Source organism: Pan troglodytes, chromosome 18, assembly GCF_028858775.2.
Source record: "Pan troglodytes isolate AG18354 chromosome 18, NHGRI_mPanTro3-v2.0_pri, whole genome shotgun sequence".
Taxonomy (NCBI): domain Eukaryota; kingdom Metazoa; phylum Chordata; class Mammalia; order Primates; family Hominidae; genus Pan; species Pan troglodytes.
The window spans coordinates 13351941-13368202 of record NC_072416.2 but is presented as its reverse complement, the minus strand read 5'-3'; the positions used below and the strand labels follow the sequence as shown (position 1 = coordinate 13368202).

The following is a 16262-nucleotide window of genomic DNA, read 5'->3' as shown; positions in this document are numbered from 1 at the left end:
CATACGGCCTAGATTATGTACAAAATTTAAATTTACTCTAATGCTAAAAGTTATTATTCCAACAATTATACTGTTACCAATAACATGACTCTCAAAAAACTCTATAATCTGAATTAACATAACTATTCACAGCATATTCATTGGCCTCATTACTCTACTATTTTTTAACCAGTTAAATGATAATTCATCTAACTTCTCATTAACCTTCTCTCCTGACCCGCTAACGTCGCCCCTTCTAATCTTAACAGCCTGACTACTACCTCTTATAATTCTAGCAAGCCAATATCACCTGTCCAATGAATCACTTCTATGAAAAAAACTCATTTCCATATTAATTTCCCTATAAATTTTTTAATTATAGCATTCACAGCCGCTGAACTAATTATATTTTATGTCCCCTTTGAAACTATACTTATTCCTACCCTAATTATCATCACCTGCTGAGGTAACCAAACAGAACACCTCAATGCAAGCTCATATTTCTTATTCTATACACTAGTGGGATCCCTTCCCCTACTTGTCACACTTATCTATACTCAAAATGTCTCAGGTTCACTAAGTATGCTAATAATGACGTTTACCACCGAAGAACTATTAAATGCCTGATCTAATAACATTATATGACTAGCATGTGTCTTGGCTTTTATAGTAGAAATACCTCTATATGGACTTCACCTATGACTTCCCAAAGCCCACGCAGAAGCTCCTATTGCCGGCTCAGTAGTACTTGTAGCGGTACTCCTAAAACTAGGCGGCTACAGTATCATACGGCTTACCCTTATCCTCAGCTCCCTAACAGAATACATAGCCTACCCTTTCCTCATATTATCCTTGTGAGGGATAGTCATGACAAACTCAATTTGTCTACCACAAACCGATTTAAAATCACTAATCGCTTACTCCTCTGTAAGCCATATAGCACTTGTTATTGTGGCTATCCTCATTCAAACCTCTTGAAGCTTTACAGGCGCAGTCACCCTCATAATTGACCATGGACTCACTTCATCCTTACTATTCTGCCTAGCAAATTGGAACTATGAACGAGTCCATAGCCGAATTATACTACTTCTCCAAGGCCTTCAAACATTGCTTCCACTAATAGCCTCCTGATGACTTCTAGCAAATCTTACTAACCTTGCCTTACCCCCTACTATTAATCTAGTAGGAGAACTCTTCATCACTGTGGTTTCATTCTCCTGATCAAACACCACCATTATGCTTATAGGACTTAATATGCTAATCACAGCACTTTTACTCCCTGTGTATGCTAACCACGATACAATGAGGAACACTTGCGTATTACATTAACAGTATTAAACCCTCCTTTACATGAGAAAATACACTAATACTTACACACGTTGCACCTATTTTCCCATTATCCTTAAACTCTAAAATTATTGTGGGATTTGCATGCTGTAAATATAGTTTAACCAAAACGTTAGACTATGAATCTAACAATAGAAGCCCGCAACTTCTTACCTACCGAGAAAGTATGCAAGAACTGCTAAGTCATGCCCCTGTGTCTCACAACATTGCTTTCTCAACTTTTAAAGGATAAGAGTTATCCATTGGTCTCAGGAACCAAAAACATTGGTGCAACTCCAAATAAAAGTAATAAACATGTACTTTTCCACTACTATAACAATTCTAATTCCCTTAATCTTACCAATTATTATTACCTTAGCCAACTCCTGCAAAAAAGATTCATACCCATACTATGTAAAAATATCTATTGCGTGCACCTTCATCGTTAGCCTCATCCCTGCGGCAATATTTATATATACAGACCAACAAGTAATTATCTCAAACTGACATTGAATAACAATCCAAACTCTTAAACTCTCACTAAGCTTCAAACTAGATTACTTCTCCACAATATTTCTCCCAGTAGCACTATTTGTTACTTGATCTGTTGTAAAATTCTCAATATGATAAACTCAGACCCTAACATTAATCAATTTTTCAAATACCTACTCATTTTCCTCATCACAATATTAATTCTAGTTACTGCCAATAACCTCTTTCAACTTTTTATCGGATGATAAGGTATAGGAATCATGTCCTTCTTATTAATTGGCTGATGATATGGCCAAGGAGATGCTAATACAGCAACCCTCCAAGCGGTTCTGTATAATCACATCGGTGACATTGGCTTCATTTTAGCTCTAGCATGATTCCTCTTGTCCTCCCACACATGGGAGCTTCAGCAGGCATTTATTATAGATTCTGCCTCCAATTCCCTTCCGTTAATTAGTCTTCTCCTAGCAGCAGTAGGAAAGTCAGCTCAATTCGGCCTTCATCCGTGACTTCCTTCCACCATGGAAGGCCCAACCCCACTCTCAGCCCTAATGCACTCCAGCACTATAGTGTAGCAGGAGTTTCCCTGCTCATCCGCTTCTACCCTTTAATAGAAAATAAACTATTAGTGCAAACCTTCACATTATGCTTAGGGGCTATGACCACCTTATTTACAGCAATCTGTGCTCCAACACAAAATGGCATCAAAAAAATCGTAGCGTTCTCCACCTCAAGCCAACTAGGCTTTATAATAGTCACAGTTGGCATTAATCAACCATACCTAGCATTTCTTCACATCTGCACCCATGCCTTTTTTTTAAAGCTGCATTATTTATATGTTCGGGATCCGTGATCCATAACCTCAATGATGAACAAGACATCCGAAAAACAGATCTATTCCAGACTTTACTCCTCACTTCCTCCTCCCTAATTATTGGTAGCCTCACACTGACAGGTATGCCTTTCCTCACAGGCTTTTATTCTAAAGATCTTATTACCAAAACCGCAAACACATCATATACCAACGGCTGAGCCCTCTCTATTACTCTTATTGCAAACTCCCTAGCAGCTGTCTATAGTATCCGAATTATTTTCTTCGCTCTGATAGGACAACCCCGCTTTTCAAACCTGATCATTAGTAACGAAAATAACCCCTTCCTAATTAACTCAGTTAAATGCCTGATAATTGGCAGTGTCTTCGCTGGATTCCTTATCACCAACAGTATTATTCCTACTTCATTCCCCCAGACGATTTTACCGCATCACCTAAAACTGACAGCACTAGATGTAACTACCCAAATAAATTGAAAACACTATTAACCCCACGAAAGCCCCATGAAAGTTCAACACAATATGACAACCTACAGTACCACTAACAACCCTAAACCCCCATAAATAGGAGATTTCAAAGAAAAACCTGCAAACCCTATAACCAAAAGAATACTTAATGAAAATAAAGCATATGCCATTATTCCTACATGGACTATAATGATGACCAATGGTATGAAAATCCGTCATTGCACTTCATCTATAAGAAGGCTAATGACCAAAATACACAAAACGCACCCACTAATAAAAATTATTAACCATTCATTCATTGATTTCCCCACACCATCCAACATTTACACATGATGAAACTTCGGCTCACTTCTTGGTGCCTGCCTAATTCTCCAGATTATCACGGGATTATTTCTAGCCATACAGTATACATCAGATACCTCAACAGCTTTCTCTTCAGTCGCCCACATCAGCTCAGATGTAAATTGTGGCCGAATAATCTGCATTTTCATGCTAACAGCACCTCAATATTCTTCATCTGCCTCTTCCTACACATTGGCCGAGGCTTATACTACGGGTCATTTATATTTCTAGAAACCTGAAATATTGGTATTATCCTCCTACTTACCACCATAGCAACAGCATTTCTAAGCTATGTACTTCCATGAGGCCAAATATTATTCTGAGGTGCTACAGTAATTACAAACCTAATATCAGCCATTTCATATATTGGAACTCCTTCTACAATGAATCTGAGGTGGATTCTCAGTTGACAAAGCCACCATTACACGATTTTTCACCTTCCATTTCATCATTACAGCTCTAGCAACTGTTTACCATTTATTCTTACATGAAACAGGATCTAACAACCCTTCAGGAGTCTCATCAGACCCAGACAAAATCACTTTCCACCCCTACTGCACGATCAAAGATATTCTAGGTTTAATTTTTCTCCTCCTCCTCCTAATAATTCTAACACTATTTTCACCTGACCTTCTAAGCGACCCAGATAATTACACTTTGGCCAGCCCACTAAATATTCCACCCCACATTAAGCCAGAGTGATACTTTTTGTTTGCATATGCAATTCAGCGATCCATCCCTAACAAACCAGGAGGTGTACTAGCCCTTATATCCTCCTTTCTCATTCCAGCAATTATCCCATACTTCATACGTCTAAACAATAAAGCATAATATTCTGTCCATTAAGTCAATGCCTATTCTGAATCTTAATAGCTGACCTGCTCACACTTACATGAATCAGAGGACAGCCCGTCAACTACCAGTTCATTATTACTGGACAAACAGCATCCATTGTGTATTTCTCCACTCTCCTCACCCTTATGCCACTCACTGCCCTGATGGAAAATAAGCTATTTAAATTAAACTACCCTTGTAGTATAATTCAATACTCTGGTCTTGTAAACCAGAAATGGAGAATTCCCTTCCCAGGACAACTCAGGCAAAAAGCCTTCCCACTTCACCGTCAACACCCAAAACTGAAATTCTAATTAAACTATTCCATGTACTTTTCTCAGCACACATTTTAACTACCATGTCAGTATTAATAAACTAGCACTAATACATTAGTTCTTCTATGTACTTCGGGCATTACTGTTAGTCCCCAAGAATAATATATTGTACTATATATGCTTAATCGCACATAGTACATTCATATATTAAAGTACATAAAAAGTTAGCCCACATACATATAAGCACGTATCAAAATTTCTTAATCAACTATAGAACATATACTATTATTAACTGTACAATAAAATCTATCCAACACGAATATTCACCCATACGGAAAACCCTTAATATTACATAGGAATGTTACTCCACGATATGGTTTGCAATATCCAGGAGGGAAGAGGGGGTGATATTACTCCTCATATCGGGGGAGGTGTTCACCCACCCACAATATGGTTCGTAATATCCAGAGGGGGAGGTGGAGTGATATTACTCCCCGTATCGCAGGAGGGTGATCATCGCCCCACGATATGGTTTGTAATATCCAGTGGGGAGGGGGGATGATATTACTCCCCATATCGCAGGGGGTGTGATATGTTTCATAATGTCCAGGGGTGGGGAGAGGAGGGTGATGTTACTGTCTACATCATGGGGGATGTGATATGGTTTGAAATATCCAGGGAGGGAGAGGGGGGTGATATTACTCCCCACTTCGCAGAAAGTGTTCACCCCTCTGCGATGTGGTTGCTAATATCTGAGGCGGGGAGAGGGCAGTGATATTACTCCCCATATCGCGGGGCGTGTTGATGCCACTGCAATGTGGTTTGTAATATACAGGGGGAAGGGGCGGTGATATTACTCCATATATCGCGGGGAGTGTGATATGGTTCGTAATATCCAGGGGAAGAGAGGGTGATATTACTCCCCATATCGATGGGGGTGTAAATCCCCCTGTGATATGGTTTGCAATATCCAAAGGGGGATAGGGTGATATTACTTTCCCTATGGAGGGCTTGTACAATTCCCCATGATATGGTTTGTAATATCCAGGAGGAAAGAGTGTAATATTACTCCTTATATCGCCCGGGATGTGTGATATGGTTCGTAATATTCAGGGAGGGAGAGGGTGATATTACTCCCCATATAGCAGGGGGCGTATACCTTCTTGTGATGTTCGTAGTATCCAGGATGAGAGATGATAATATTACTCCCCATATTGCCGGGGATGTACAACGTCTTGAGATATGGTTTTTAATATCCAGAGGGGGAGGGGATGATATTTCTTACCATAGCGCAGGGTGTACACTTTCATGTGATATGGTTCATAATATCCAGGGTTATCAAAGTTAGCCCACATACATATAAGCACGTATCAAAATTTCTTAATCAACTATGGAACATATACTATTATTAACTGTACAATAAAGTCTAGCCAACACGAATATTCACCCATGTGGAAAAACCCTTAATATTACGGGGAGTGATATGAGTTGCTACTCATACCATAGGGGTTGTACCCCCCTCGCAATATTGTCCGTAATATTCAGGAAGGAAGAGGATGATGTTACTCTCCATATCGCAGTAGGTGTACAGTCCCCTGCAATATTGTCCGTAATATCCAGGGCGGAAGAATGTATTGCAGAATGTATACACCCCCTTGTGACATATTTCGTAATATCCAGGGGTGAAGAGGATGATATTACTCCCCATACTGCAGGGGACATACACCCCCCTGTGCTATTGTTCATAACGTCCAGGGAGGGAGAGGATGATATTACACCCAATATCGCAGAAAGTATACACCTTGCTGTGATATATTTCATAATATCCAGAGGTGAAGAGAATGATATTACTCCCCATACCGCAGGGGGTGTACACTCTCCTGTGTTATTTTTCATGATATCAAGGGAGAAAGAGGATAATATTACTCCCAATATCGCAGGGGATGTACACCCCCCTGTGATATTGTTCGTAAAATCCAGGAAGGGAGAAGATTATATTATTCCCCATATTGCAGTAGGTGAACACCCCCCGTGATATTGTTCATAATATCCAGGGGTTGAGTGGATGATATTACTCTACATATCGTAGGGGATGTACACCCTTAGCGATATTATCCATAGTATCCAGGTGAAAAAAGGATAATGTTACTCCCCATTTCGCAAGGGGTGTCTGCGATGTAGTCCCTAATAGCCAGCATAGCCAGCAAGGAAAAGGATGATGTTACTCCCCATATCGCAGGGAAATACTGTTCTCCTCATATCACAGTGGATGTACATACCATGTGTACACCCCGAAATATTATTTGTAATATTCTGGGGAGATATTACTCTCCTAATAACACAGGGGGTGTACACTATGTGTATACACCTTGGGATTTTATTCGTAATGTCCTGAGGAAATATCCTGAGGAAATTCGTAATATCCTGTGTACACTCACTGTGATATTATTCATAATATCTGAGAGATATTACTGCTAATATCACAGTTGGTGTACACCATGTGTGTACATCCTGTGATATTAGGAGTAAAATCCTAGGGAGATATTACTCCTAATATCACAGTAAATGTACATCATGTGTGTACACCCTGTGATATTATTTGTAATATCCTAGGGTGATATTACTCCTAATAGGACAGTAGGTGTACACCATGTATGTATACTCTGCAATATAATTCATAATATCCTCCAAAGATATTACTCCAAATATCACAGTGGGTGCACACCCTGTGATAATATTTGTAATATCCTAGGGAGATATTACTCCTAATTTCTCAGTGGGTGTACACCCTCTGATATTATTCATAGTATTCACAATATATGGTGATATATTACTTCTAATATCACCATGAGTGTATACCCTGTGATATTATTCATAATATCCTCAGGAGATATTACTTTTAATATCACAGTGGGTGTACACCATGTGTGTATGCTCTGTGATATTATTCATGATATCCTGTGGAGATATTACTCTAAATATAAAAGTAAGTGTACACAGTGTATGTGTACACTCTGTGATATTATTTGTAATATCCTTGGGAGATATTTCTTTAAATATCACAATGGGTGTACACCATGTGTGTACACTCTGCGATATAATTCATAATATCCTCCAAAGATATTACTCCAAATATCACAGTGGGTGTATACCATGTGTGTGCACACTGTGATATTACTCGTAATATCGTCGGGAGATGATACTGCTCGTAATATCGTCGGGAGATGACACTACGCGTAATATCATCGGGAGATGACACTACTCCTAATATCGTCGGGAGATGACACTACTCCTAATATCGTCGGGAGATGACACTACTCCTAATATCGTCGGGAGATGACACTACTCCTAATATCGTCGGGAGATGACACTACTCCTAATATCGTCGGGAGATGACACTACTCCTAATATCGTCGGGAGATGACACTACTCCTAATATCGTCGGGAGATGACACTACTCCTAATATCGTCGGGAGATGATATTACTCCTAATATCATAGTGAGTGTACACTATGTGTGAAAAGCCTGTGATATTATCGATAATATCCTCAGGAGATATTACTTCTAATATCACAATGAGTGTACACCCTGTGATATTCTTCATAGTATCCTAAGGAGATATTACCCCTAATATCACAGTGGATGTACACCATATTTGTACACTCTTTAATATTATTCATAATATCCTCAGAAGATATTACTTTTAATGTTACAGTGGGTGTACACACATTGTGTACACCCTGTGATATTATTTGTAATATCCTAGGGTGATATTACTCTTATTATCAAAGTGGGTGTGCAACATGTGTGTACACCCTGTGATATTATTTGTAATATCCTAGGGAGATATTACTCCTAATAGGACAGTAGGTGTACACTTTGTGATATTATTTATAATATCCTAGAAAGATATTACTCCTAATATCAAAGTGGGTGTAAAATGTGTGATATTATTCATAATATCCTAACGAGATATTACTCCTAATATCCCAGTGGGTGTACACCCTGTGATACTGATCGTAATATCCAAGGGAAATATTACTCCTATTATCACTGTGGTTGTACACCCTGGGATATTATTTGTAATATCCTAGGGAGATCTTTCCTTTAATAGCACAGTGGGTGTACACCATGTGTTTACACCCTGTGATATTACTGGTAACATCCTAGGGTGATATTACTCCTAATATCACAGTGTGTGTACAACACGTGTGTACACCCAGCGATATTATTTATAATATACTAGGAAGATCTTACTCCTAATAGCACAGTTGGTGTACATCCTGTGATATTATTCATAATATCCTAGGCAGATATTACTCCTAATATCACAGTGGGTGTACACCATGTGTGAACACCCTGTGATATTATTAATAATATCCTAGGGAGATATTACTCCTAATATTACAGTATGTGGACAGCCTGTGATAATATTATTTGTATTATCCTAGGGAGCTATTACTCCTAGTATCATGGTGGGTGTACATTCTTTGATATTATTCATAATATCTTAGGCAGATGTTAATCGTAATATCACACAGGGTATACACCCTCTGTGATATTATTTGTAATATCCTAGGGAAATGTTATTCATCATATCTTGGGCAGATATTACTCCTAATATTACAGTAGATGTACAGCCTGTGATATTATTCGTGATATCTCAGGGATATGTAATTTCTACGATCACAGTGAGTGTACATTCTGTGATATAATTTGTTATACCTTAGAAAGGCATTACTCCTAATATTACATTGGGTGTAAACCTGTGATATTATTCATGGTATCTTAGAGGGATATTACTTTTAACATCATAGTGAGTGTACACCCTTTTACATTACTTGTGATATCTTAGGGAGATATTACTATGAATATCACAGTGAGTGTACACCCCATCATATTATTCGTGCTATCTTAGGAAGATATTACTCCTAATATCACAGGGGGTGTACACCCTTTGAAAAGATTAGTGATATCTTAAGGATATATTACTGCTAATACCATGATGGGTTTAATCCCTGTGATATTATTCTTGATATCTGAGGGAGATATTACACTTAATATCACTGTGAGTGTACACCTAGTGATATTATTTGTGATACCTTAGGCACATATTACTTTGAATTTTACAGTGGGTGTACACCTTGTAATATTGTTCGTAATATCTTAGAGAGATATTACTCCTAATATCACAGTGGATGTTTACCCTGTAATATTCATGATATCTTAGAGATATATTATGACTAATATCACAGTAGGTGTACGCCGTGTGTGTACACCCTGTAATACCATTCATAATATCTTAGGAAAATATTACTCCTAATGTCACAGTGAGTGTACATTATCACCCTGTGATATTATTCACAACGTCTTAGGGAGATTATACTCTTACTATCACAGTGGGTGAACGCAATGTGTGTACACCAGTGATATTATTCGTAATATGTTAGGGAGACATTACACCTAATATGACAGTGGGTGTACACCCTGTGATATTATTCGTAGTAGCTTAGAGAGATATTACTACTCATGTCATAGTGGGTGTACACCCTGATATTATTCATAGTATCATGGGGGGATATTACTCCTAATATCGAAGTGGGTGTACACCCTGTGATATTATTCATAGTGTCTTAGGGAGATATTACTTCTAATATCACAGTGGGTGTACACCTTGTGATATTATTTGTAGTATCTTAGGGAGATATTACTCCTAATATCACAGTGCATGTACACCCTGTGATATTCATAGTACGTTAGGGAGATATTACTCCTAATATTACAGTGGGTATACACCCTGTGATAGTATTCATAGTACCTTAGAAGGATATTGTTCTTAATATCACAGTGGGTAGACAGCCTGTGATATTATTCATAGTATCTTAGAAAGATATTACTCCTAATATCACTGTTGGTGTACAGCCTGTGATATTATTCCTAATATCTAAGGGAGAAAGTACTTGTAATATCACAGTGGATGTGCAGCCTGGGATATTATTTGTAGTATCTAAGAAACATATTACTCCTTATGTCACAATGGCTGTACACCCTGTGTCATTATTTGTAATATCCTAGGGAGATATTACTCTTCATATCACAGTGGGTGTACACCCTGTGATATTATTCATAATATTATTACGAATATTAGGGTACTATTAGTAATATCCTAAGGAGATATTACTCCTGATTTCACAGTGGGTGTACACCCTGTGATATTATTTGTTGTATCTAAGAAAGATATTACTCCTAATATCACAGTGACTGTACACCCTTTGACATTACTTGTAATATTTTAGGTAGATATTACTCCTAATATCACAGTGGGTGTACACCACTTCTGTGATATTGTTCCTAATATTCAAAGGTGAAGAGGATAATATTATTCCCAATATGGCAGAGGGCGTACACCCCCCTGTGATATTCTTCCTAATATTTAAAGGAGAGAGGCTGAACTTACTCCCAATATCACAGGGGGTGTACACTTTCCCTGTAATATTGTTCATAATATCTAGTAAGGAGAGGATGATATTACTTGTAATATCACAGGGGGTGTACACTCCCCCTGTGATATTATTTATATTCAAGGGGAGAGAAGATGATATTACTCCCAATATGGCAGGGAGTATACACTTTACCTGTAATATTGTTCATAATATTCAGGGAGAAAGAGGATGATGTTACTTACAATATCGCAGAGAGCGTACACCTTCCCTTGATATTGTTCCGAATATCCAGGGAGGGAGAGGATGTTATTACTCACAGTATTGCAGGGGGTGTACACCCCTTCTGTGATATTGGTCCTAATATCCACGGGGAGAGAAGATATTACTGTCAATATTGGACGGGGTATACGCCCCCTGATGATATTATTTCTCATATCCAGTGGCAGAGAGTATGACTTACTCCCAATATCGCAGGGGGTGTACACCCGCCTTTGTAATATTGTTTCTAATATCTAGGCGTGGGGAGAGGATGTTATTACTCCCAATTTCACAGATAGTGCACACAGCCCCTGTGATATTGTTTATAATATTTAGGGGGCGAGAGGGTGATATTACTTCCCATTTTGCTGGAGGATGTTCACATTTTCTGTGATATTATTATTAATATCCATGGGAGGAAAGGATGATATTACTCTGAATATCGCAGGGGGTGTAGACCTCCCCGGTGATATTGTTTCTTATATCCAGGGGAGCAGAGGATGATATTACTCCCAATATCGCAGTGGGTGTATGCCCCTGCTGCGATACTGTTCTTAATATCCAAGGGAGAGAGGATAATATTACTCCCAATACCGCAAGGAATGTACACCCCCGTGTCATTGTTCCTAATATCCAGGAAGGGAGGGTGATATTACTCCCAATATCACAGCACGTGTACACCCTCCCCCTTTGATATTGTTTATAATATCCAGGGGGGGAGAGGATGATATTACCTCTAATATCGCAGGGGGTGTACACTCCCTCTGTGATATTGTAATATCCTAATATGCAGTTGAAAAGAGGATGATATTACTCCCAATACTGCAGGGTGTATACACCCCCCTGTGATTTTTTTGTTTGTTTGTTTTGTTTGTTTTGTTTTGTTTTGTTTTGTTTTGTTTTGTTTGAGACAGAGTCTCGCTCTGTCGCCCAGGCTGGAGTGCAGTGGCACGATCTCGGCTCACTGCAAGCTCCGCCTCCTGGGTTCACGCCATTCCCCTGCCTCAGCCTCCCGAGTAGCTGGGACTACAGACGCCTGCCACCACGCCTGGTTAATTTTTTGTTTGTTTGTTTGTTTTAGTAGTGACGCGGTTTCACCGTGTTAGCCAGGATGGTCTCGATCTCCTGACCTCGTGATCCGCCCACCTCAGCCTGCCAAAGTGCTGGGATTACAGGCGTGAGCCACCACGCCCGGCCGATATTGTTCTTAATATCCAGAGGGGGGAGAAGATGATATGACTTCCAACATCGCAACTGGTGTACATCTTTCCTGAGACATTGTTCCTAATATCTAGGCGGGGAGGGAGAGGATAATATTACTTTCAATATCGCAGGGGGTGTACACCCCCCTCCCCGTGATATAGTTTCTAATATCCAGGGAGGAAAGGGATAATATTACTCCCAGTATCATAGAGGGTGTACACACCCTCCCTTTGATATTGTTCCTAATATCCAGGGAAAAAGAGGATGATATTACTCCCAATATCACAGAGGCTGTACACCCCCGTGTGATATTGTCACTCATATCCAGTGGGGGGGAGGATGATATGTCTCCTAATACCATAAGGGGTGTGCACACACTCTGTGATATTGTTTATAATATCCAAAGATATGAGAGGGTGATATTACTCCCCAAATCGGTGGAGGTGTATACCCTCCCTGTGATATTGTTCCTAACATTCAGGGGTGGGAGAGGATGATATTACTCTTAATATTGCAGGATGTGTACACCCCCCCGTGATATTGTTCATAAAATCCAGGGATGGAGAGAATAATATTATGCCCAATATCGCTGGCGTTGTACACTCCCCTGTGATATTGTTCATAATAATAACCCATTATTATTATTGTGATATTCAGTGGGTGAGAGGATACTACTTTGAATATCACAGAAAGTGTACACCCCTCTGTAATATTATTTTTAATATCCAAGGAAATGAAGATGATATTGCTCCCAAGATAGAAGGAGTTGTACGACCGCCTGTTATGCTGTATGTAATATCCAGGGGGAGAGAGGATGATGTGACTCCCACTATCGTAGGGGGTGTACTCCCCTCTGTGATATTGTTCGTAATATTCAGGGGAGAGAAAATGATATTTTTCAAAATATCGCATGGGGTGTACACCCCCCTGTGATACGGTTCGTAATATCCAGAAGGGGAGAAAATGGTATTACTTTTAATATTGCAGGGGGTGTACACTCTCTGTGATATTGTTCGTAATATTTAGAAGGGTAGAGGATCATAGTATTCCCAATATTTCAGGAGGTGTACACCCCTCCGTAATATGTTTCTAATATCCAGAGGGGAAGAGGATATTGTTACTTTCAATATCTCAGAAGGGTGTACACCCCCCCCCCCCCCGTGATATTGTTTCTCATATCCAGAGGTGAGTGGATGATATTAGTCCCAATATTGCAGGGAGAATGTACACCCCTTCTGTGATATTGTTCCTAATATCCAGGGGGGGAAAGGATGATATTACTCCCAATATCGCAGGCTGTGTACACACCCCTGTGACATTATTCGTAATATCCAGTGTAAATAGGAAGATACTACCACCAATATCGCAGGAAGTGTGCAGCATTTCTGTGATATAGTTCCTAATATCCAAAGGTGGAGAGAATAACATTACTCCCAATATCGCAGGGGTTGTACACCTCCCCTGTGATATTGTTCTCAATATCCAGGAAAGGAGAATATGGTATTACTTCCCACATCACAGGGAGTGTAGAGCTGCCCGTGATATTCTTCCTATATCCAGGAAGGGAGAGGATATTACTCACAATATTGCAGGACATGTACACCCCTCCTGTGACATGGTTCCTAATTTCCAGGGGGGAGAGGAAGGTGATATTACTGTCAATATTGCAGCAAGTGTGTACATCCCCTGTGATGTGGTTCCTAATATGCAAAGAAGGAAAGGATGATATTACTCTCAAAATCGCAGGGCGTGTACACATGCCTGTGATATTGTTCATAAGGTCCAGGGTGGAGAGGAAGATATTACAACCAATATCCCAGGAAGTGTACAGCACTTCTGTGATATTGTTCCTGATTTCCAGGGGAGGAGAAGGTGATATGACTGTCAAAATTGCAGGAAGTGTATACCTATCTGTGATGTGGTTCCTAATATCCAAGAGTGGAAAAAAAGATATTATTTCCATTATCTCAGAGGGTCTAAACCCCCTCCTGGTGATATTGTTCATAATATCCAGTGAGGGAAAGATGATATTAAACCCAATATCGCAAGAGGTATATACTCCCCTGTGATATTGCTACTAATATCCAGGAAAGAAGAGGGTGATATTACTCCTAATATCTCAGCTGGTGTACAAATCCCTGTGTTATTCTTCCTAATATCCGGAAAGGAGAGAATGATATTTCTCTTTATATTGCATGGGGTGCAGACTCCTCCATCATATGGAAATGATATTTCTTCCAATGTCGGAAACACGGCGAACGAGAGGGGCGAACAGCCATAGCTCCTAACAGTCAGGGCGGGATAGGAGGGTGCTGTTAGTCCCCATATCGCGGGGGTCGTTCACCCCTCTGAGATGTGGTTTGTAATATCCAAGAAGAAATTGTATAATATTACTCTTTATGTCGCGTGGGGTGTACACCGTCCTTGTGATATGATTCGTAATATTCGATTTGGATTTGGTGATGTTATTCCCCATATCGCTGGCGGTGTTCACCCCACTGTGATATAATTTATAATTTCCGGGGTTGGATAGGGTGATACTACTTTTTATATCACGGTGGGTGTTCCATCCTCTGTGATGTGGTTCTGAATATCCAAGAGGAAAATGTATAATACTACTCATATCGCACGGTGTGTACACCTTTTCTGTGACATTGTTCGTAATATCCGGTGGGGAATTAGTGATAGTACTCCCCGTATCATTCACCCGTGTTATGGTTTGTGACATCCAGAGAGGGAGATGGTGATATTTACTACCCATATAGCGGGGGGTGTACATTCACCTGCCATAGGGTTCGTCACATACAGAAGCGGGGAGGTGGTATTTACTACCCGTATAGCGGGGGGTGTACACTTTTTTATGATGTTGTTCGTAATATCCGGGATGAGAGACGATACTATTGCTCTCCATATCGCTGGGGGTATAAAACGTCCTGTGATATGGTTTTTTAATATTCAGAGGGGTTGTGGATGATATTTCTCACCATACCTCATGGTGTCCACCTTCATATGATATTGTTCATAATATCCAGGGGTGGAGAGGATGATGTTGCTACCCATATTACAGGGGGTGTAACCTCCTTGCGATATTGTCGGTAGTATTCAGGGGTGGAGAGGATGATGTTGCTACACATATTACAGGGGGTGTAACCTCCTTGCGATATTGTCGGTAATATTCAGGGGTGGAGAGGATGATGTTACTCCCCACATTGCAGTGGGTTTACAAAATCCTGCGATATTATCCTTAACATCCCGGAAACAGAGGGTGATGTTACTCACCATATCGTAGGAGGTGTACACCCCCCTGTGATATTGTCTGTAATATCCAGGGTGGAAGAGAATGATATTACTCCCAATATCACAGAAAGTATAAACCCCCTTGTGCTATATTTCATAATATCCAAGAGTGAAGAGAATGATATTACTCCCCATACCACAGGGAGTGTACACCTCCCTGTGCTATTGTTCATAACATCCAGGGAGGGAGAGGATGGTATTACACCCAATATTGCAGGAAGTATACACCTTTCTGTGACATATTTCATAATATCCAGGGAGGAAGAAGATGATATTACTCCCCCTACCGTAGGGGGCGAGCACCCCCCCATTTTGTTTTTCATAATATCCAGGGAGGGAGAGGATGATATTACTCCCAGTATCGCAGGGGATGTACACCCCCCTGTGATATTGTTTGCAATATCCAGGAAGACAGAAGATTATATTACTCCCCATATCACAGTAGGTGAACACCCCCCTATGATATTGTTCATAATATCCAGGGGGTGAGTGGATGATATTACTCTGCATATCG

General features: G+C 39.9%; 1 long non-coding RNA gene and 1 pseudogene across 1 annotated transcript in view; one reads left to right on the top strand and one right to left on the bottom strand.

The window, feature by feature from the left end:
* LOC107968788 (uncharacterized) overlaps nucleotides 1–16262 on the bottom strand; it is a 41800-nt gene that overhangs the window by 13223 nt on the left and 12315 nt on the right. The gene's annotated exons all lie outside the window — the stretch shown is intronic.
* LOC112205866 (NADH-ubiquinone oxidoreductase chain 5-like) lies at nucleotides 1401–3227 on the top strand (annotated as a pseudogene).